Here is a 25,443-nt window from a genome sequence, read left to right as displayed (position 1 = left end):
ATTCTTTTTCAGTTATTTTTTAGATTTCTTTCAGTTCAGGACCTATTTCTGGAGAACTATTATATTCTTTTTGAGGTGTCATGATTCCTTGCTTCTTTGTGTTTCCTGTGTCCCTATGTTGATGTCTGTGCATCTAGCACAACAGTTCCGCTTTTTATGGCGTAGGCTTCATTGGAAAAGGCTTTTTTGTTTAGATAGAATGTGGGTTGCCATTTAGATTGTTGATTTGGCTTTGGTTCTAGGAGAGCCCAAAAATGTAACCTCTGAGTGATTTCATCGGTGGTAATAGGTGTCAGCAGTGTCTACAGGAGCCGCAGTTGTCTAGTATGCAGCAGTTTGTGAAAGTAGCAATATGACATTGAAGTGAGTATGTGTGTGTCTTTGGTCTCCAGAGAGTTGGGAGCTAATTACACTATGGTTTTTGATGCCTGTAACCATGTTTCTGGTGCTGTGTGACACAGAGTGGTCTGTCCCCTTATCCCACCCTGCAAACCTGAGGATACTGGGACTTGTGGCAACAATAGCTATTGCCTTGGGCCACATGATGTAGACAGGACCTTTCCCAGGTCCTGCTGCGTGGGTGTAACTAATGCTGGGGCACCAGGAGCCCAAGTTCCAGCACTAGCAGATGTTAATACAAGCTTGCCCCAAACCCACAGGGTGAATACAGGCTATGCTAAGGATTGTGCATTGGCAGGTATGGCCTGGAGCACTGGAATGCAGGTAGGCCCTTCCCTAGGTCCCACAGGGCATGTTCCAATGACTGCAGAATAATACTAATAGTCACAATCCTAAAGTGAAAGATACATGTAGGGGCCTTACCTGGCTCTCACAGGGTGAGTGCCAGTGCTTACAGGGATTGTGGGCTGACTGATGGTCACTAGCCTGAACAAGAATGCAGGTAGGACCCTCTGTATCCCAAAGGTCAGTGCAAATTCCTCCAGGAGTTATAGAACCAGAGGTGACAGTCCCAGAGCTGCAGAGTCCAGAGGGACTGCCCCCAGTTCCTGCAGGGAATGAAAGGGTGATACTGGGGCACTGCCCTGGTCTCCCAGCATCCTGGGGTTGCGGGGAGGGCTTCCTCAGGTCTGGTCCTCTGAGACTGTGTGTGGACTTCTACTGCTAACTAGCCCAAGAAGTCAAAGGAAACTTCCCTAGATGGCGCAGAGCACACAAGAGTAGCTGAAGGGCTTGGGCCCAGAGCTCCCGCAGCTGCAGGATGGAAAGTGCCCATGCTGTCTCTGGGGACTTCAGACAGTGAAGGAGCTGCCCGCTTCCTCCTAGGAAGGGGTTAGCCGCTTCTTGGCAACAGCTCCAGTCTGGTGCTTTCGGCGCAGAGAGAGGGAGCGCGGTAGTCTCTCGGATCCCCGTCAGCTCTGCGGACTTACAGAACTCAGTGAGGACTGTGCAGTTCTCCCAGTTCAGGCTCCCGCCTGCGGCAGCGGCGGCAGTTGCAGGGCTTTCTACTGCACTTCTTCCTGGGAGGAGGGCGGCCCCGGAAGAGGCGGTGGGCAGTGGCATACACAGCGCGTTACTTCCTCTCTCTCTCTCTACTGACTCTCGGAGTCTCTGTGCTTTTTGCAGATCTCATCACTGCTTTGCTGAAGGTTCCTACAACCAGTCTCAGTTCTACTATTTTATATCTACATTCCTGTTAGGGCAAGATGGTGTCCCCCAGTTAGGGCACCGAGAAGGAGCGGCAGTGGCAGCAGCAACAGTATCTTTGTTTCCTGCTGGTTTTCAGAGCCTCTCTTTGTTCGTAGTGCTGTTTGTAGTTCCCGTCACTTCTTCGCTGAACATTTCCCTAAGACAGTCTTCCGGAAACACCGTTCTTCCCTTTCTCTGAAACTTCCTTTCTGGCTCAGGTGGCTGCAGTCTCTCTATTCTGCCATCCTGCCTGACCGTCCATATTGGAGCACCAGATGTCACAAGTACTTGGGCCCCTGCCCCCATGTGGGAGGACCAGGTGGAGTTCTGGGCTCCGGGCCGCTTGCAGCCTGGCTGCTGCAACCATTCTGGAAGTAAACCAGCTGATGGAAGATCTCTCTTTCTCTGTCTCCCTTCCCTCTCTGTCACTCTGACTTTCAAATAAAATAAACCTTTTTAAAATGTTGAAAGAAAGCAAAACAAAAAAACCCACTGTTGACTTTGTTACTTTTTTCTGTTGCTTCTCTATTTTCTATTTATTTCCATTCTTTACCATTTATTTTTTCTATATACTTTTGTATTTCTTTTGATGTTTGCTTTCTAATATCTTACATTAATGTCTTAGACAATTGCTTTGAAATCTGTCTCCTTTCCTAACATTTGCATTTAAAGCTATAATTTTTTCTCTAATCATTGCTTTAGCTGCATCACACAAAATCTATTATTAAATCATTAAATTTTCTATCATACAGTCTCAAGTATTTTCTGTTTTATTTGGACTTTTTCTTTACCTATCATTATTTGTAAGGATTTACTTATTTATTTGAAAGGCAGAGATACACAGAGAGAGGGAGAGACAGAGAAAGATCTTGTATCTGCTGGTTCACCCCCTAGATGGCTGTAACAGTCAAGGCTGGGCCAGGCCAAAACCGGGAGCTTGGAATTCCATCCAGGTCTCCCATGTGTGTGGCTGGGGCCCAAGCACTAGGACCATCTTCTGCTGTTTTCCCTGGGCATATATTCAGGAAGCTGGGACTTGAACTTGTATGGGATGCCAGCATTGCGTAGCAGCTTAACCCATTGCACTGACACACCAGCCCCTTCTTTGTTCTTCAGTCTGGATAATTTCTATTAATTTGTCTTCCCATCAACTGATCCTTTCTTCTGAACTGTCCATTCTACTCTGACTTCTATCAAACAAGTTTTTCTTTTCTGTTACTATATTTTTCAGTTTTAGAACTTCAACTTAGTGGTTTTAGAGTTTACATTCTCTTCTGGGATTCCTTGTCCATCAATTCTCATATTTTCTTTTAAATCTTTAAATATATTTATAAATGCTGTCTTCAGATTCTCATTCCAATGCTAACATCTGGGCTATCTGTAGCTCTGCTTTTCTTGTTTTCCCTCCAACTGATATTGTTCATTTTCTTGCTCATCAAATGTCTAGTAATATTTTTTTAATCCCAGGTATTGGAGATGATGCATTATAGAGATTCTGTATTTTTTGCATTCTTCCTCTGTGTAAAGTTTAGTTTGTAATGGCAGGCAGCTAAGTTACTAGCAGATCTCCTTAATCTTAATAAGAGGCTTATTACAGGTTTTGTTATGGTGGATTTATTTACAGTTTGCTTTAAATTCTGGAGAAGAATCCATAGTCCGGGGCTTACCCATAAGGTGTGGCTTTTTTGAGGTTTTAGTGGAATGTCTAAGATGTTTACCAAACCCTTCGGACTTGGCAGAACTTGAACTTTAGTTCTTTCTTGCCAGCTCCATGCAACAACTGAAGCCTCTGCCGCTTCCTGTGAGGCTTCTTGGACTCGCTGCAACTGCATTTGCAGTTCTGGAGCCACTAAAAGATTTTAGGAAAATCTGAATGTAGAATATGAATATTATGTTAATATGAAAAATGATCTGTCCCCTACCAGTCAGGATCAGCCAGGTTATTCTATAATAAACCGCCAAAAAAAAAAAAAAAACAAAACTCAGTTCTCAGTAGCTTAAGCAACCAAAGTCGTAGCTTTGCCTTAAACTAACACTCCAGCTGATAACAATTAGAAACTCTAGACTCTGGGCTTATGTTTATTAAAAAAAAAAATGCAACCATCAAACCAATCCCTGAATTTCAATCTTATTATTCAGATGGAGATTAATTAAAATCAAATGAGTCAATTGAAACAAAAAGATGAAAGAAAACATGGACAATGATTAACTGGCAATTAAAAATAAATTAATTTTAACATTAAAATAGTATAATTGATGCCTGGAAGTAGACAAAATTTCTAAAATAGTAGGTAAGTCACTGATGGATGACAAATCATGATACAGATTATTCCCTTAAGTCCAAAACATAGTCAGGGAAAAGAAAAGAGCTCATTTGATATAGTCACTTGCACAATGACAAACGATCACTCAGGTCCCCCTTGTCCTCTGGGGATGTTTTCCAAGAACCCCAGTGGAAACCTGCACCACAGCTAGTACTGAAGCCCATATATACTAAGGTTTTTTTCTTATGCGTACCTATCTCTATGATAAGGTTAATTTTTAAGTTGACAGTAGGAGATTTAACACTATAATAATAAAATAGAGCAATTATAATAACATACTATAATAAAAGGTATATGAATGTGATCTCCTCTCTCTTTATCTCTCAGTGTATCTTATTGGACTGTACTCCCCCTTCTCCTAATGATGTGAGACGATACAAGGTCTCTGTGATGAGCTGAAGTGAGGTTAATGGCATAAACATTGTGACACAGTATTAGGCTGTTATTGATTTTCTTACATAAACACAAGCGTAGTAAATACCATGACAAGGCATCTATTAGCTGAGGCAGCACTAACTAACTAAAGGGCGAGGAATATTTTAAAGCATAGGTATGCTGGGTGAGGGGATGATTTGTGTACCAGGAGGGACTGAATGAGACAGTGCAAGAGTTCATCACACTGTTTAAAATGTGCAGGGCCAGCCTGTGGCGTAGTGGGTGAAGCTGCTGCCTGCAGTGCTGGCATCCCATACTGGTTCAAATGCCGGCTGCTCCACTTCGAATCCAGCTCTCTGCTATGGCCTGGGAATGCAGTGAAAGATGGCCCAAGTCCTTGGGCCCCTGCACCCACGTGGGAGACCCGGAGGAAGCTCCTGACTCCTGGCTTCAGATCAGCCCAGCTCTGGCTGGTTGGAAGTGGTTGGAAGACTTCTCTCTCTCTCTCTCTGCCTCTGCCTCTCTGTAACTCTGCCTTTCAAATCAATAAATAAATCTTTTTTAAAAAATATACAGTTGCCATTTTGTAAATTGTTCATTTCTGAAATTTGTCTGTTCAGTATTTTTGGGCAGCAGTTTCAGTTACCCATGGAAAACAAAACTGTGGATGAGGAGAAACTATTGTCATCCGATTTTTTTTTTCTGTTCACAATTGGTTGTATTTTTAGTGGTGCATTATTAGGGAGGAGCGATCTTGTGAAAGGACCGCATACGTGCATAAACAGTGAGGAATTATAATCAGCATTCTGTTGAAACTATTGTAACCTGATGCTTTAATACAGCCACTAACTTATCCATGACTCGAGGCAAATTGTAGCCTTGGACAAGATAACAGCCTCTCTATGCTTTGGGTTTCTTAGTGCTTTTTTTTTTTTTTTAAGCCATTATCTTAAAGTATTTTGAGATTTGCAAATGGTAAGTAAAAGCGATTGAGGTTCTTCAGCCAGCTCAACGTAATTTTGACTTTGGCCATGAATACTGCCCTGCTTTTCAGTGCCTCTGTCTGCTGCTTCGTCACTGGCATCCCGATGCAAGATGATGAAAGGTGGCAGAGATCCACATGCCGCTGTTGTTTAAACGCAAGTCCATGACAACCTGACTGCAAAACGAGTGCTCGAGTCAGTGTTAATGAATCAGTACATTCATCATTGGAAAACAACCCTTTTTCTCCCTCCCCCTGACTTGCTGATACCTCTCATTAGCTGGTGGCTCAGAGACTGCCTGAGATAAGTGTCTGAAGGCAAAGCTGGATGAGAAATATTCTAATCCTATTGATAGGAGAAGAAAGGGGAAAGGAGCTGGGATTTTTCACCCAATTTATGGTATTTTAATTAAGCGGAGACCTTGTTGTGTCATTTACAAGCAGGAGGAAAACACAGGCAGCTGCATTTTACATATTGAGTGGCTATAAATAGAAGAATTAATATAGGAAAGATTAGAAAGCTATGTGGATAAGGGGTGTCTGTTACCTCCTGGAACACTACTAGAAGTTGATTAAAGAATGCCAATCTGTAGACTGCTTCTCTGAAACTGAATTTTCTAAACACAAAAGATTGGAACCAGAGTTTTGAACCCTGGGGACTTACAACAGAACTTCCCTTTTAATTCTCCCATATAATTCTCTAACACAACTTATAGTTCCCTAATTTTTGTTTGAAATCTCTCTCTTTGCCCCATCAGCGGGTAAAGCTAGAACTCACCCTGTGTTAGCCCCTGGTGGAGGACCTGGCACAACACAGATAACTCAACAAATATTTGTCAAATAAGCAAAAGAGTACTTTTAAAAGTGGTTAACTAAAATATAATACCACAAATAATTGTCTGATATAACAAATGAGGAACAAATATAAATCTCAACATTTTAGTTTTTTTAATGTATAACAATTTATTTTTTTATAAATACAACTTGAGGAATATAATGATTCTTCCCACCATACCCTCCTTTCCCATCCACTCTCCCACCCCTCTTCCTCCTCCCCCTCCTATTCTCATTCTCATTTTTAACTAAGATCTATTTTCAATTAACTTTACACATATGATTAATTCTACACTAAGTAAAGAGTTCCACAAATTGTATGAAAAAAAAAAAAAAACTGTCCCTCAACAGTCAAGACAAGGGCTGTTCAAAGTCCTTAAATCTCAAAGAGTTTATTTCACTTCCATAGATTACCTTTTAGGTGCTCTATTAGTTATCACAGATCAGGAGAACATACGGTATTTGCCCTTTGGGGATTGACTTATCTCACTAAGTATGGTGTTGTCCCGTATCATGCATTTTCTTACAAATGACAAGATTTCATTTTTATTTTTTATTTTTTTTAAATTATATCAGAATGTGGCCTCCCTTTTTTTTTTTTTTTTTTTTTACAGGCAGAGTGGACAGTGAGAGAAAGACAGAGAGAAAGGTCTTCCTTTGCCGTCGGTTCACCCTCCAATGGCTGCTGCGGCTGGCGCACTGCGGCTGGCACACCATGCTGATCCGAAGGCAGGAGCCAGGTGCTTCTCCTGGTCTCCCATGGGGTGCAGGGCCCAAGCACTTGGGCCATCCTCCACTGCACTCCCTGGCCACAGCAGAGAGCTGGACTGGAAGAGGACAGAATCCAGGACAGAATCCGGCACCCCGACCGGGACTAGAACCCGGTGTGCCAGTGCCGCAGGTGGAGGATTAGCCTATTGAGCCGCGGCACCGGCCAAGATTTCATTTTTAGCATCTGTATAGTGTTCCATGGTGTACAGATCCCATAATTTCTTTATCTAGTCTTCAGTTGAAAGGCATTTGAGTTGACTCCATATCTTAGCTGTTGTGAACTGAGCTGCAATTAACATGAGGTCATACATAATGCTTTCATATACTGATTTCATTTCCCTTGGGTAAATTCCCAAGAGTGGAATGGCTGGGTCATATGGTAGGTGCATATTCAGATTTCTGAGGTATCTCTGTACTGTTTTCCACAGTGGCTGTACCAGTTTACATTCCCACCAAGTGCATTAGGGTACCATGCTACATCATCCCCAGCATTTGTTATTTGTTGATTTCTGTAAGAAAGCCATTCTAACTGGGGTAAAGTAAAGCCCGATTGTGGTTTTGATTTGCATTACCCTGATGGCTAGTGACCCTGAACATTTTTTTCATGTGTCTGTTGGCCATTTGAATTTCCTTTTTAGAAAAATGCCTGTTTAAGTCCTTTGCCCACTTCTTAACTAGGTTGTTTTTTATATTGCTGTTGAGTTTCTTGATCTCTTCAGATATTCTGGTTATTAATCCTTTATCAGTTGCATAGGTCACAAATAATTTCTCCCATTCTGCCTATTGTCTCTTCACTTTGCTGATTGTTTCTTTTCTAGTGAAGAAGATTCTTAATTTGATGTAATCCCATTTGCCAATTTTGGCTTTGACTGCCTATTCCTCTGGGGTCTTTTCCAAGAACTCTTTGCCTATTCCAATGTCTTGTAGGATTTCCCAAATGTTCTCTAATAATTTGATTGTCTCAGGTCATAGATTTAGGTCTTTAATCCATTTTGAGTGGATTTTTGTGTAAGGTGTAAGGTAGGAGTCTTGCTTTATATTTCTGCATGTGGAGATCCAATTTTCCCAGCACCATTTATTGAAGAGACTGTCCTGGCTCCAGGGACTGGTTTTAGCTCCTTTGTGAAAGATAAGTTGGTTGTAGATGCATGGGTTGATTTCTGGCATTTCTGTTCTGTTCCATTGGTCTATTCATCTGTTTTTGTGCCTGTATCAGGCTGTTTTGATTATAAACTGCCCTGTAGTATGTCTTGAAATATGGTATTGTGATGCCTCCAGCTTTGTTTTTGTTTTATAAGATTGCTTTAGCTATTCAGGGTCTCCTGTGCCTCCATATGAATTTCAGTATTGTTTTTTCTGTATCTGAGAAGAAAATCCTTGATATTTTGATTGGTATCACATTGAATCTGCAAATTGCTTTCAGTAGTATGGATATTTTGATGATATTGACTCTTCCATTCCCTGAACATGGAAGATTTTTCCATTTTTTGTATCTTATTCTATTTCTTTCTTTAATGTTTTGTAATTTTCATCCTAGAGATCTTTGACATCATTGGTTAAATTTATTCCAAGGTATTTGGTTTTTTGTTGTTGTTGTTGTTTGTAACCGTTGTGAATGAGATTGAACTAAAAGTTCATTCTCAGCCATGGCATTGTCTGTGTATACAAAGGCTATTGATTTTTGTGTTGATTTTATAACCTGCCACTTTGCCAAACTCTTCTATGAGTTCCAAAAGTCTCTCAGTGGAGTCTTTTGGATCTCTTATATACAATCATATCATCTGCAAATAGGGATAGTTTGAGTTCCTCCTTCTCAATTTATATCCCTTTGATTTCTTTTTCTTGACGAATGGGCTGGCTAAAGCATCAGGAGAATATTGAATAGCAATGGTGAGAGTGAGTGCATCCTTGTCTGGTTCCAGATCTCAGTGGAGATTGCACTTTATCCAATTTTTTAAACTATCCAGCCCTAGACTAGAGCAGTAAGCTCCCTCCCTATGCCTCCATCTTCCTGAATCAAATCTCAACATTTTAAAAAAGATTTTTTTAACATGTATTTATTTGAAAGTCAGTTACAGAGAAAAGAAGAGATGGGGGGAGAAGGAGAGAGAGAGAGCAAGCCTCCTTTCACTGGTTTACTCCCCAAGTGGCAGCAACAACCTGGGCAGAGCCAGGCTGAAGGCAGGAACCAGGAGCTTTTTCCAGGTCTCCCATTTGGGTGGCAGGGGTCCAATCACCTTGGCCATCTTCTGCTGCTTTCCCAGGCCACTAGCAGGGAGCGGGATCAAAAGTGGAGCAGCTGGGACACATACCAGTGCCCATATGGGATGGCAGTGTTGCAGGTGGCAGCTTTACCTGCCATGCCACAATACCAGCCCCAAATCTCATTTACAAATGAAGACAAATGAGGAAGAAAAAAGCTGAATTAACTAATATGCCCACTTTTCCTAATGAAAATAGTAATGTTATGGAAACAAATAAGTTTTGTAAGGAATTAGTTTAATAGCACTTTTCCTGAATGTACTGTTGCCACCAGCTGTGTATCCAGTATGTGTCAGGCCTTGGGTGGGGTGCACTTATCTGGAAAACCTAGTACCTGAGTTTAAAGACACTGATATTTTAAAAGAAAAAGCTAGAAAGTCCTCCTATAGCCAAAGGTGGTGACTGTAAGAAAGAGCATGGGACCTTCAGAGAGAGAAGAACCGAAAGATGTCATTTTCAGCATTCTTATTTATTTACCTTTTGGCTTTGTTTGGTTTTGATTTTGAGAGGCAACAAGACAGCCAACCAGTCAGGTAATCTCCCATCTGCTGGTTCCCTGCCATCTAAACGCCCAGGAGCCAGGAGCTCAATCCAGATCTTCCATGTGGGTAGCAGGGAATCCAACTACTTGAGCCTATCACCTGCTGCCTCCAGGAGTGCACATTAGCAGGAAATTGGAAGCTGGAATTGAGGTGGAGCCAAGACTCGAACCCAGGCACTCTGATACAGGATGAGTGCTTTTAACAAAGGACCTAGGATCAATTGACCTGGGGCTTTTCCTTTTTCTATTAAATTGCAAGTGACATTTATAGAGGCCTTGTGTGGTAACTAGTATCTCTCCAAGTATTTATTGACAAAATTTTATCCTTTTCTGTGTATAAGAGAAGAGCTGAAAAAAGATAGCCTAAAATCATGGAGTGCAATGATACTGTCGTGATTATAATGATAATAGTTACCTTTTAGGGCGGGCACCGTGGCGCAGTAGGTTAATCCTCTGTCTGCAGTGCCAGCATCCCATATAGGCACTGGTTCTAGTCCCAGCCGCTCCTCTTCCAATCCAGCTCTTTGCTAATTCCCTGGGAAAGCAGTAGAAGATGCCCAAGCCTTTGGGCCCCTGCACCCTCATGGGAGACCCGGAAGAAGCTCCTGGCTCCTGGCTTCAGATAGGCACAGCTCTGGCTGTTGAATTACCTTTTATTTCATGCTAACCAATCCCAGGCAGCATGGAAGAATGCAATGTCACAGGCAATTCTCCCTTGTGTTAAAATACATAGAAAATACAATCAACAAAATAACTGTTACTAAATAATTATTAGAAACATAATTATTATTAGGAGCATTCTGCTCCAGCTACCAAAAATTCAAACACTATGTGCATGCAAAATGCATTTATTCCATCCCAACATCCCCCAAATCTTTTTTAAATTTTTTTAATTTACTATTTTTTTTACAGGCAGAGTTAGACAGTGAGAGAGAGAGACAGAGAGAAAGGTCTTCCTTCCATTGGTTCACCCCCCAAATGGCCGCTACAGCCGGCATGCTGTGCCAATCCAAAGCCAGGAGCCAGGTGATTACTCCTGGTCTCCCATGGGGGTGCAGGGCCCAAGCACCTGGGCCATCCTCCACTGCCTTCCCAGGACACAGCAGAGAGCTGGACTGGAAGAGGAGCAACCGGGACAGAATCCGGCACCCCGACCGGGACTAGAACCCGGGGTGCTGGTGTCGCAGGCGGAGGATTAGCCAAGGGATCCACGATGCCGGCCTATCCCCCAAATCTTAACTGCTTCCAGTATCAACTCTAAAGTCCAAAGTCTTATCTAAATCAGCGACAGTGAGACTGCAGGTAAGATTTATCCTGAGGAAAAATTACCTGCCAGTTGTGACCTGGTGAAACCAGATAAGCTATGTGCTTCCAAAATACAGCAATGGGCCACGCATAGCATAGCCATCCCCATTCCAGGAGGGAGAGAGGAAAGACCCCAAGCAAGTTCACAATCAGGCAAGCTAAATCCCATCAGATGATGTAAGGCTGCATAATGGCTCTCTCTGGTTCAATGTTCTGCCTTCTGAAATCCTGGGGGCTGGGGGGTGGGGGCAGACCCTCTAAGTGAGAGTCTTACTCCCATAACTCTGCCACTTATAGGTCCTGCCCCCATGACTCTGGGCCTGTTGAAACTGATGTCTCCTACCTCTGAAATCAGCATTATTCTTCCGTTTTCTTGAAGAACAGCATACATTTGTAGCCAAATAGCTCTGCCCTGTAGAAGCTAGGACCCCCACAGCCTTACTTCACTTTGTCCCATCCCTGTCTCCTTCAATTTGAACTAGCAGTGTTTCTGTTGGAGTGGATTAGTTTCATGGTTCATACCCACATTAACCTCCTTAACAATTGGTTGTTCAGCCACACCCTTATTGTTCTTTTCAGAATAAGCTTTCTTATTTGGTGGTGGTGGTGGGGGTGTTGATAAGATAAATTGAGAGTTTTCCAACTCTTTAAGTTCTGTTTTGTTTTGTTTTGTTTTTTTAAGGAAATAATTCTTTGGGAACAAGTTTCTTTGGGAAAAAGTTTTTTTTTTAAGATTTATTTTATTTATTTGAAAGACAGAGTTACAGAGAGAGGGGTAGAGATAGAGATATAGGTCTTCCATCCACTGGTTCACTCCCCAGATGGCCGCAACAGCTGGAGCTGCCCCCATCTGAAGCCAAGAGCCAGGAGCTTCTTCCAGGTCTCCCAGGTGGGTGCAGGGGCCCAAGGACTTGGGCCATTTTCTACTGCTATCCCAGGCCATAGCAGAGAGCTGGATCAGAAAAGGAGCAGCCGGGACTAGAACCAGCACCCATATGGGATGCCGGCGCTTCAGGCCAGGGCTTTAACCCGCTGCGCCACAGCGCTGACCCCTAAGTTCTGGTTTATATTTGCTTAGTTCCTTCTTTATTTCTATGTTCTTTAATTTTACTATAAGCAGTCAGAAGGAATAAAGTGATTATTTCAACACTTGCTTAGAAACATCCTCAGCTAAACATCCAGTTTCATTACTCCATGTAACACGTGAACACAGTTCAGTCAAGTTTTTTGACACTTTATAAAGATCACCTTTTCTCCAATTTCATAAAAAGTTCCTCATTTGCATCTGAGACTTCAGAATCACCACCAATGTTCAAGTGTCTAATATGCACCTCAAAACTCTTCCAGCCTCCACCCATCACACACTTCCAAAATTGCTTGCATATCTGCAGGTGTTACAGAAGCACCCCACTTTTTGGTACAAAAGTCTGCCTTAGCTCAGGCTATCATGACAAAATCCCATAAACTGGGGGGATTAGAACAAAATTAATTTATGTTTCATAGGTCAGGAAGGGGAGAAGGTGCTGGGCAGTTCGGAACCCTGGTGAAACTTCTTCCTGGCTCATGGACTGCTGCCTTCTCAGAGATAGGGAAGGAATTACTCTGGTGTCTCTTTCTTTAAGGTTTATTTATTTGAAAGGTAGGTTGATTAGAGAGAGAGAGAGAGAGAGAGAGAGAGAGCGATCTCCCATCTGCTGATTTACTCCCCAAATGGTTGCAACAATTTAAGCCAGTCCAGGCCAAAGCCAGGCAGCTAGGACTCCATCCAGGTCTCCTAAGTGGATGGCAAGGGCCCAAGCACCCAGGCATATTAGCAAGGAGCTGGATCAGAAGTGCGGCAGCCAGGACTTGAGCCAGCACTCTGATATGTGATGCCAGCATCCCAGGCAACAGCTTAATTCCCTGTGCCAGCCCATGATGTCTCTTCTTAAAAAGACACTAATGTTATCATGAGGTTCCTACTATCATGGTATCATCTAAACTTACTTACTTTCCAAAGGCCCCATGTCCTGCCACCATAACGTTGAGAGTTAGGGCTTCAATACATGAATCTGGAGGGAACACAATTAAGCCTATAGCAGTAACCAATGCCAAAAGAAAGGAAAGGAAATCACCAAGGAAACAGACATATGTCAGCTAGGGATGCAAGCAGATAATCCTAAAGTTGTTCATACTGGGCAAGAGAGAAGGTTGGTCTTGGATAGAAGCCCCAAGAACTAGCACCTGGAGTTCTTAAGTCCAGATGAGGATAATGGATGCTCCTTGGAGCTGGGGAATTGGGATTAACTCCTCTAATAAAACTAAGAGCCTCTGAAACCTTCTCCTTAAAAAGGAACCAATAAAATTGTGCTCAGTGACCCAGGGAATCCATTGAGTGCTTCTTGTCCTTCCAGAGCCTTGGATGCACAGAAATCTTCCCGCCTTTGAGAAAGGATTCTCACCAACAAAATTAATTCTAACCTTCTGCGTAGTGTAGAAATGATGTAGGCATGTTGAAAAACAGAGAGATTAACATAAAAGTTGACCCAGGTTATTGAAACTTCTAGAATCAGGGTAGAAGGAAACATAATAGGCGCACGCACACACACACACACACACACACACACAAGGCTGCTGACGATGAGCTTACAGCATCAACAGTATCACAGCTGAAAACGGGTGAATTGAAAGGGAGGTCTGAGTAAATCACACAGAATGCAGCCAGCAAAACAAATAGATAGCAAAAGACATGAACAACAGAAAGAGCAAACCCAACATTTACCTCATACTAGTTCCGCAAGAATATTTATTTAGTTATTGAATATTTAATGTGCCAAGCATCAAGATTTGGGTCTCAGCCGGCGCCGCGGCTCACTAGGCTAATCCTCCACCTAGCGGTGCCGGCACAACGGGTTCTAGTCCCGGTCGGGGTGCCGGATTCTGTCCCGGTTGCCCCTCTTCCAGGCCAGCTCTCTGCTGTGGCCCGGGAGTGCAGTGGAGGATGGCCCAAGTGCTTGGGCCCTGCACCCCATGGGAGACCAGGATAAGTACCTGGCTCCTGCCATCGGATCAGCGTGGTGTGCTGGCCACAGCATGCCAGCCGTGGTGGCCATTGGAGGGTGAACCACCGGCAAAAGGAAGACCTTTCTCTCTCTCTCTCACTGTCCACTCCGCCCGTAAAAAAAAAAAAAAAAAAAAAAAAAGATTTGGGTCTCTATTATTTCCTTTGATGGTTTTGCAAATCCCATTATTTAAAAAATCCCATTTGGGGCCAGTGCCATGGCTCACTTGGTTAATCCTCTGCCTGAGGCACCGACATCCCATATGGGCACCGGTTCTGGTCCCGGTTGCTCCTCTTCCAGTCTAGCTCTCTGCTGTAGCCCGGAAGGGCAGTGGAGGGTGGCCCAAGTGCTTGGGCGCCTGCACCCGCATGGGAGACCAGGAAGAAGCACCTGGCTCCTGGTTTCAGATCGGCGTAGCTCCAGCTGTAACGACCATTTAGGGGGTAAACCAACAGAAGGAAGACCTTTCTCTCTTTCTCTGTCTCTCACTGTCTATAACTCTACCGTCAAATAAATTTTAAAAAATCCCAATTTACAGATGAGTAAACCAAGACTCAGAGAGCTAAAATGACGTCTATAGTTACACAGCTAACAAGTAGCACAGATGGGTTTCAAATCTAGGTTTTATTCCAATTCCCATGCTATCTCATTTCAGGATTTGTGATTAATCCTAGGAGACCAGAGAGATATCAAAGGAAACACAATCTTTTATGCCACATAAAGAAGTTAGAATACATTTTGTAAGAAAAAGGGGAGGTCTGAAAGTCTCTTTTTCTTGTTTCTTGTCTAGTCTCCCGTCTCCCCCTCAAGTTCCTCCTGGGGATGACCAGGTGTTCCTGACTCAGACCTGTAGAATAATGGGTCCTGATGTCCTGCAGTGAGTCCTACCAGACAGCACACCTCTCCCTGGTTAGTACTGATTGCCATTGTGTTGTTTCTTTTGGGCATAATTTACTAACAACCCTTCTCCAAAAGGCTCCTCTCCTTCAAAGATGAGAATGGATTAATGTGAAGATAATAGAATTATTTTCTGTTACATGGAAAACATGAATGTTGAGGAGCAGGCAGACGTTTATTAACCAAATCTATTTTATCAATTAATCAAGAAAATTAATTTGCATCAGAACATCTCAGTGGACATGTTCATCTCGACAGAGAACTTGGTAGCAGTGTGGGATCTATGATTGGATCTCCAAAGAGAGATCAGAACTACAGAGAAAGATCTATGAATATCTCCTCTGAATTTATGGCTAATACAGCAAGATTAGCAGGACACTGCCTGGGGCAGAAAGATGCTCCTGATTACCCAGAGTTCTTCATAAAAAGATTTCTCATACATGAAAAGAAATATTTGACCTCTGCATTTTTAGATGTAAATGATAAATTTAGAATGATTCCTCAAAAGGAATGAAAACTTAACACATGATAAAAATGTTGATTTAAAACCAGTTTGAGAAATTTTGCTACATTAAAATATTTAAAATAACAATAAATACAAAAAAGGACACAAAATAAAATGTGTGAATTCATTACAATGTCATAAAATGTATAAAAGCTTTTTTATGAGGTTCAGAAGAAAATAGAGATATTAGTGGTTGGATTTTTAAAAGATTTGTAGTATTGTTTATTGAAAAGTTAATATAAACATTTATAAGAAATATACATTTTCAGCCTGAGATAATATTTATAACCAGTTACTATGAAAAATTTATTTACAACTTTTCTTTGGCTCATAATAAAACGTATTAACTCATTTTTGCTCTCAATTCATAAAAATGTCATTTGTTTGCTTTCCAGTGAAAATCGCCAAATCTAGCATCTTTTCTGAATTTACAAGCTAAACTTTATGCAAAGGTATGATACATTTAAGAGAAGAATATTATCTAAGTCTTTGCTACAGACCACCACATCCAGAACCAATTTACTGAAATGCTATGGTAGTCCAGATCCCACGGTAAAACCCTATGTAATGGAACTTTTTAAAATACTGAACTCTAGTTTAAAAAAAATTATGATGGTTATTCTGGAACTCTGAAGATCTAAACCATGTGATGGGAAATTTGGGGATTCTGACAAGGCCTCTCCATTCTGAAGAATGGAAAGCAAAAGCAGATTTTTAAATTTCTTTCAAATATCCTTAATTATATAATAATAGCTACAAACTACTCTACAGGAATGGACTTAGTAATTTTTAAGTGAACTTTATTTGGAATAGCTTTAAGAAATGCTCCTTCTATGACACACTTTTAAATTATTAGTATCTACTTGTAGAAGTTTTCATCGATTGTGAAGCACAGAAATAAGCCATTTACTATTCAAACTCAATTTTCATATCTTGTAAATTATTGGCAGTCCTTGATCTGGGTACATACATAGATTTGTTCACATTTCTAATTATTTTGCACAGTTTTCTTTTCCTGTTCTATGTGAATATTCATGTGTCATCATTTTGAGTGACTGTTGTTGAACCTTGTCAGAAAACTTTGGTACAAACTGTGGCAGGCAACACTGTTATCAGTCTAGGTTGAAAACCAGCTAAATTAGTCCAAACTCGTTTACTTAAGCCATTCCTGTTTTTAATATGTGGTACATTTCCAATTGTTCATTTATTTAGGAATCTGCCGCATATACCTTCATACAAAGCCTCCCTTTCGGATTTTCTCCCTGTGAGAGAATCATTAAAAGTGAAATTTGAAACTTTTTTTTTTTTTAAAGTTATTTATTTGAAAGGGAGAGTTACAGAGATAGAGGGAAAGACACAGAGAGAACTTCCAGATCTTCCATCTGCTGGTTCACTCCCCAGATGGCTGCAACCATTGGCCAGCGTGAAGCCAGGAGCTTCATCAGGTCCTCCACATGGGTACAGGAGCCCAAGGACTTGAGGCATCTTCTGCTGCTTTCCCAGGTACATTGGCAGGGAGATGGATCAGAAGTGGAGCAGCCGGGACTCAAACTGGCGCCCATATTGGATACTGGCGTCACAAGTGGCAGCTTAACCAGCTGTGCCACAATGGCAGCCCCAAGATTTGAAATTTGAAATTTCTCACCCTAGAGAGAAATGTAAGGAAATAAATAATGTTTTCCAACATCTAACACATTTGAGATGTCTTCTCTCCCTTCTCCCTCTATTTTAAGCACTTACTTCAAAACTTAAATTTTGAAACAGTCCATAAGATGAAAATGACTGGCAGGATGCATGAAGTTCATGGACTCACAGCAATGGGCGGATGTGTGCTGCTTCTGTCCATGAACCAGCGTCATCCCTACTGGCTCATGTCAATAAACCCTCAACACAATTGTTTCCCCTAAGTTAGGGAGAGGCACATTTTTCTCATTGTCTAGCCTCTATTCATAGGCTGAAGGAAGATTTTTATCAAGCTTGTTTGCTTTTTAAAATGTAGTTTAAAAGAGGAAGAAATCCTAAAGCTGTCAACTCATGAACAAATACTCCACACATAAGTAACACACTAAAACAACCGCAAAACCAAATGAAGAGAAATGAATGAGGGTCCAAAAACCAGGATCTAAGAAAATACAATGAATGAATGATTGTAGAGAAGATAAAAATATGTAATCAACTTTTAGCAGGTGAATAGGTCTAAATATCTCTGTGAGTCACTGTCCTTTGAAACTCCCCAAGAACTGGTGATCACTTAGGGTTGTGACTTTGCTGTGACCCTCCCTAGCACAACTGCTGTTTGTTCATGGGTCCAGGTTGCAGTGTGGGGTTCAATTGCCAGGGGTATTCTTATCAAAACAAGGACCAGAATCTAACCATAGAGCCCCTTAAGCCATATATAAAGTGAATTCCACTTAGAAATTAGCTTCAGACCATCTTATCCCATATGACCCTCAGTGGTATTTGTAGGAAACCACAAACCAAAGTGGGTTGGAGTTCAAATCCAACAGTGTCTCATCCTCCCCTCCCAAATGTGAGTATTTCTCATTTCTGAGTCACATAGATCCCATGTTCCTCTGGGGAAAGGGACAAGGGAAATTCTTAGTAGGCATGTGGGCTGTTCCTGGCTTCAGATCTGCCCAGCTCTGGCTGTTTTGACCTTTTGGGGAGTGAATCACTGGATGGAAGATCTGTCTCTCCCTCTCTAACTCTGCTTTTCAAATAAATAAATAAATCTTAAAAAAGAAAAAAGTGGTTGGATCCAAAAAAGAAAAGAAGAGGTTGAGCTTAATGGTTAAGTCACTGGTTAAGATGCCCACATCTCAAATCAGAGCTCTTAGGTTCCTGATTCCAGCTTCCTGCTAAAACAGATTCGGGGGGGGCAGCAGGTGATGGCTCAAGTAGTCGGGTTCCTGCTACCCACATGGGAGTCCTAGACTGTGTTCCACATCCCTGGCTATTGGCATCTGGGAAGTGAACCAGGGCTAGGAGTGTGTGTTCTCTCCCTCTCTCTCTCTTTCTCTGCCTCTCAAATAAAAAGTGGGGCAGGGGAGCAAGATGAGAGCACAGACTCACCAAATGAGTGTAGCAAACTGAAGAGAAGTATGTGGTGTTTTCAGCAAAGGCAGGCGCTCCTCCTACACAAGCAACATAGAGCAGAAACAGCAGAAGAGGTGAGGAAGCGTGTGCTGGAAGTGTGACTGCAGACACAGAGTACCCTCAGCCTCAGACACTGGAGAAGATTTAGGGAGCGGGGTGGACTGAAAGCTCTGGACATTTTGTTGGGCGAATGTTTTAAATATATATGTGTTCAAATCCATCTTGTCTAGCCTCCGTGGATCTTTCTTCCATATCTGTGATCAATATGAAGCTTGTTTTCCTTCTGATAATTGTTGTATGTGCTCATTTAATAAATCAGCATTTCTTGAAAGCCTTTTATGAACCAGGCTATTACTTTGACTTATCTCTAAATTTTTGCAATATTGGGACCAGCATTGTGCCTGTAACAGCAGCATTTCATATCAGAGGGTTGATTCAAGTCCTGGCTACACTGCTTCCAATCCAGCTCCCTGCTAAAATGCCTGGGGAGGCAGAGGATGATGGCCCAAGTCCTTGAGGTCCTGCCATCCAGATGGAACAAAGCCCTGCCCAGACCCCTCCCCTCAATACCACACACATTATGCCAAAGTATGGCCAAAAATTCTCAGTTTCTGTATCTATATGTCTGTATGTATATACATAGAAGGGGTTGGGTACCATGTTTAGTCCCGGTATTTCTGCAAATCAATCAGCTAGTATTCTGCTCCTTGTATGAGGAGACTGTTTATCTTTACATCAGGTTGTCAAAATTCGTGGTCCATTCCTTACTCATTATAGCCCACTGACTTTATAAACCCCTAAAATAGTATGGGAGGTATTCCATGAGTATTTTCTAGGCAGAAGGGTCATAGCTTTCATCAGATTCTCAAAGAGATCCTCAACCCAAATAATATTAAGAATTCCTACCTTAGATATAATTCCTTTGGTAACCCATCACTCCCTGTTGTGATCATCACAGTATAAACTGTGTGCTCGGAAACACAATCAAGTAGATCTTGTCTGTAGCATTCATCTGTGTGTCACCTCCTCTATCCTGAAATTCTCTTCTCTTCAACTACTGCTTGAAACTCTCCTCGACTTTTGTCCTTTCATTTCTTTGATTATTTTCTCTAAAAATCTGGCCTTCCTCTGCTTGCATCTGAAAGGGGATGACACTGGCTTTTTTTTTTTTTAATCCAGGCTATCTTTTCCCTTGACCACCTCTCCCCATTGCAAATTCATACATATCCTAATCCCACCTCAGCAGAAGACTTCCAGACTTGGCCTGGTGAACTAGTCTCTGTTCTCAGTTTTACTCCTTCACTGGTTGCCTGCTAAGTACTTCCATGTGTCTTCTCTACTAACACTTTTTTTTAAAGATTTATTTATTTATTTTATTTGAGAGGTAGAGTTACAGATAGTGAGAGGCAGAGACAGAGAGAAAGGTCTTCCACCCTCTGGTTCACTTCCCAGATGGTCGCAATGGCTGGAGCTGCGCCAACCCGAAGCCAGGAGCCAGGAGCCAGGTGCTTCTTCCCAGTTTCCCATGTGCGTGCCGGGGCCCAAGGTCTTGGGCCATCTTCTACTGCTTTCCCAAGCCATTCTGCTAACACTTAGAACTGAAAAATTCCCAAACCAGGCTCTACATTCATCCCCAACCCAACTCTTTCTTCTGACTCCTTTAACAGCTAACAGTATCACTTTTTCAAATTTGGAGGCATATGTTCCTCTTCACTCTTCTTCCTCATCATGCCCAAATAAATTGGTAAATCTATAAATTCTAAATTGGCAATGTCTCTGAATTTATATTTCCTTTTTTCCAAGAGGAAGCACATTGGGTCTCATCTTTACCATCCTAACAGCAGCCTCTCTAGCGGCTAGGGGTGACACATGTTTTCTTCTTTCTTTTGCCATGATATGAGTTCCTGCGCTGACATCAATCCATCTAGCATTTCTTTCTCCTGTCTATCCTTTTCCACAGAAGTATTTGTAACATGCATTTTTTCACTTTTCTGCTCAAAATCCATCATAGAAGCTTTTTTTCTTTCTGAATTACATAAAAATCATCACCTTGTCAGTCCTACTATATTCTGAATCATTTGAGTGATATTCAAAAGATTCATGGAAGGGGTAGGCATTGGGCACACTGCTTCAGATGCTACTTGGGATACCCACATCCCGTTTTGGAGTGCCTGGATTCAAGTCTTAGTTCCACTTCCAATTCCAGCATTCCTTCTTATGTGCAGCTAAGGAAGCAATAGATGATGGCCATCCATGCAAGACACTCAGAATGAAGGTTCCTGCCTTTGGCCTGGCTCAGCCCTGGATGTGCTAAGCATTTGGGGAATGAACCAGCAGAAAAATAGATCTCTGACTATCTGTCACTCCATTTCTTTACCTTTCAAATAAAATGCAGATAAATGAATAAAAATTCAAAAGGTTCATGGAACATATGTGTTATGAAAAATATATGCATGGTTTTCAAAATTTTTTACACCAGAAATAAACTTATTTCATTCTATTTTCCCACAAACTTTCTGAACTAACCCCATGCAGCTACAATGTACCATTTCAGCCTGTGGTCTATACTAAAACAACCCTGAGTTCAAATTCTGGCTCTGCTACTTCCTAATTCTGCAAACTTAGGGAAATTGTTTAATCTTTTTTTAACCTATAAAAACCGGGACAACAGTAGCATTTATCTGTGGTAGGTTGAAGGTAACAAAGTCTTTTACCACTCCTGCCCATCAAAAGTTGAACTGTTTCTCCACACCTAGAATTTGGGCCAGTCATCTGACCCGCTTTTGTTAGTAGGATATATGGAAGTGATCTTTTGCAGTTTACAAGTTTAGATCCCAAGAAATCTTGAGGATTTTCCTGTCCATGCTCGAGAACCCGAGACGATCCTTTGAACTCAACATGCCTGCTAGAGCAGCAATGTGGAAGAGAAGTACGCCTTCCCAGTTTCTCCTCCCCACTGCCTGTCATTCACTGGACATGTAACTGAAGCCGTCTGACATCATCAGCTCCAGCTAATCCACTAGTTAGCTACAGCTGCAGGAGTGAGACCAGGTGAGACAAGGCAAAGGCCCTCCTAGTTGAGCCAAATACAAACTACCAACCTACAAAGCTGTGAATTGACTGAAGCCATTGTGTTTTGGGGTATTGTACAGCACAGGGAAAGTTAACAAAGCACCTCACAGGGTTGTCATGAGTGTGAAATGAGACAGTACACATCAAAGTGCATAAAATGGAGTCTGATACAATATAAGAGAGCAATTTCAGTATTGTTAACTCATTACACACCTGTGAGCCTTTGTAACTTGACCATTCACTGTTACCTGAATTCATCCAGCTCTTTGTTTTTCTCTCCATATTGCTTATGAATATGAAGCACGGGAAATGTACCCCCCATCCCACCCATGAAGAGAGCTTCATCTCAAATGACTACTTCATTAAACCTTTCTTAAACCTGTAACTAGGTAACAGGTAATGGAAAGAATGAGACTTTGAAACCAAACAAACCTAAGTCTGAATTCTGACTCCTCATTACCACTTAATCAGGGAAACCAACTTGGTTAATTTTTAAAAACTTTTCTGAACCCAGCTCCCACTGTAGAATGAGTTGTTGTGAGGATTAGATGACAACATGAAGCGCCCAGCACTGTTAATCTAACCTGTGATATCCATTCAACAACACTTGCTTCTTTCTCCCATTCCTGCTCCTACACCATGCTCTGCATTTCATTATAATCCTGAGTACATTTTTTATACTCTACTTAGAGGGAAAGTGACTTATTTATCTTGGAGTCCCACACAGTACCTTATATGGTTATTTTCACATGGTAAACACTCAATAAATATTTATTGCATTGGAATTTTAAAATTGCCCAATTACACAAGCAATGTTGGAGGAGGAACAGCTCATTTCTCTTGGGTGACCAGGGTAGGATTTATAGAAGACTTGGATTCAGAGTAAGTTTTTTTTTTTTTTTTTAATGAAAAGGATTTGGAGAGATGGAGAAGAGGGAGAGGGGGCCCCAGGATGATGTGAGCAAAAACTCAGCATCAGAACATGAGTGGATACTCAGACAACAGTTGGAATCTCTCTGGCTGTAGCAGGATTGATGGCAAGGCTACGAGGAAAGGTTAAGAAATGAGGTGGCCTTTTGTTCAACAGGGTGGGGAAGCTGCATTTTGTTCTGAAGGCAATAAGGAGTCACCAAGTGATTGGCATTATCATCTCTTTTCCTTGCATGTGAGTAAACATAGTATATGGACATTATATAAAATGTAAAAAGCAAAAATAGAAATGAACAAACATCTATTGTCTCTTGATGCTTTAATCACTGCTGTCAAAACTTTAGTGTAAATCCTTCCAACTCCTCCCTGTTTAAAAAGACTTTTCATTTTGAAATGATTTCAAGCTCACAGATAATAAGCAAAAGCATTACAAAAAATACTATATAGGGCTTTTGCCAAAATTTCTCAATTGTTAACACTTTATAAAGGATGCTTTAATTTTTTTTTCTCTTTTTTGGACCATTTGGGAGTAAGTTGTGGACATGACTCCCCCACCCCTCTTCCAGTGCCCCTAAATACATTCACGTGTATTTCCTAAGAAAGGACTTCTCCCTAAACAACCACAGTGCAGCCATGAAAATAACAAGAAAATGAATACTGGTATAATACTACCATCTACCCACAGACCCCATTCAAAACTGACTAATTGTCCAATAATTTCTAGGACTCAATCCAGTATGGATTGATGGATTGAGTCACATCGGGAATAATTCTTCAGTGTTACATTGAATTTCATGACTTTGGCATTTTTTTTTGTTAAAGATTTATTTATTTACTTAAAAGGCAGAGTTATAGAGAGATAGGGAGAGATAGAGAACTTCCATTCACTGGATTACTCCCCAGATGTTTTCAATGGCCAGGGCTGGGCCAGGCTGTGAAGCCAGGAGCCTGGAATTCTAACCAAGTCTCACACATGGGTGACAGGGACCCAAGCGCTGGGGCCATTCTCCACTGCCTCCCAGGTGCATTAGCAGGGAGCTGGATCTGAAGTAAAGCAGCCAGGACTCCAGCTGGTGCTCACATGTGATGGCTTGTGATACCGCCATCACAAGCTAAACCCACTGCACCACAACTCCAGCCCCAACTTTGGCATTTTTTGAAGGGTACAGGCTGGACACTTGGTATTTGTCCCCCAGTTTATATATATATTGTATATATTTATGTTTATATATATTATATATTACATGTAATATATTATATATAAACATATATATATATGATATTTTCTTGTGACTAGATTCAGATTGTGCACTTTTAAAGGACTATCCCAGAAGTGACGTCAATCAGAGGCATACAATGTCGTGTGTCTATTCTGGTGACTAGCTTTGATCACTCTGATAAGGTGGCGTCTATGCAGTTCCCCACTGTGAAGTTACTTTTGTATCTTTGTAATTAATAAATATCTTGTGAGGAAATTCTTTGAGACCATGAAATAGTCTGTCAAACTTTCACATACTGCCTTTAGCAACCAGAGCCAATTCTTGCCTAAATCAACTATTACAAGCATGATCCTCAAAGGGTCATTTTCTAATTTCACCATTCCTTCTATATTTATTCATTTGTTTTCTGTCATAAGGAAGAGTTTTTGTGTGTCTCACATTTACTTATTTATCTGTTTATGTCAGTATGAGCACATGAATTTTTTTTCATTTGTTGAGGTATAAACTGTTACTATCAGTAGCGCAGTGGGTTAACGCTCTGGCCTGAAGCACTAGCATCCCATATGGGCGCCGGTTCTAGTCCCAGCTGTTCCACTTCCTATCCAGTTCTCTGCTATGGCCTGGTAGGGCAGTGGAGGAAGGCCCAGATCCTTAGGCCCCTGCACCCGCATAGGAGACCCAGAAGAAGCTCCTGGCTTGGAATCGGTGCAGCTCTGGCCGTTGCAGCCAGTTGGGGAGTGAACCAGTGGATGGAAGACCTCTCTCTCTCTCTCTCTCTCTCTGCCTCTCCTTCCTCTGTGTAACTCTGACTTTCAAATAAATAAATAAATCTTTAAAAAAAAACCTGCTATTATCATTGTTGATTTCGGTGCCCAAATTGTTCCAGATTTGGCTTGAGGAGCTCCTTCAAGCTAGCTCCTAAGTTCCTTTGATGTGTTGCCTTGATACTCTGAGTACTTTCTTACTCTCTGGCACAATAAGATGTTCCAGGCTCACCTTGCACTTTCCCTGCCCAATTCGATGGGTGCCATCACTTGAAGGCCCTCTCAGCAGACAACACTAGGAAATGCACGTGTTTATATGTACATATGCTACCACACATGCATAAGTCTGTATCTGGAGCTATTATAACTAATAGATTCTCATCAACACTTCAATTCCAATCCACTGCTATAAAGACTACTCCAGTCTTTCCTTTCTTTGTAGTCCCCTTTCTTTATGGACAGTGAAAAACATGACTCCCATAATCTTCACTGTATTTATGGGCTCAGTGCCCCTGACTAGAAGCATTCTCTATAACCCTAGCCTCTTCTTTGATCATCTCCATCAGCTTCCTCCCAGGACATTCCCTCAATCTTGGCCACACCCACCAGTAACTTGGTCCCTACTGTAATGGACATCTTGGTTGCTTCCAATAAATACTAGGAAAAAAAGATGGAGAGGAAATAAAGGAAAGAGAAAGTATCATCCAATCCTCTTTTTTGATATATAGCTACTATGTATTGAGTACAAGGTACTATACTCAGCACTGAACTTAATATCAATACCCTTATTTTATAGAAGAAGCCCCTGGGAGACAGAGAAGTTAACTGGCCAAAAACAAGAGAGCTAGAGCTGACAGACCTGGTATCTGAACCCACA

Source organism: Oryctolagus cuniculus, chromosome 7, assembly GCF_051225735.1.
Source record: "Oryctolagus cuniculus isolate XC-2025 breed Fujian yellow rabbit chromosome 7, ASM5122573v1, whole genome shotgun sequence".
Taxonomy (NCBI): Eukaryota; Metazoa; Chordata; class Mammalia; order Lagomorpha; family Leporidae; genus Oryctolagus; species Oryctolagus cuniculus.
This window is presented reverse-complemented; position numbering follows the sequence as displayed.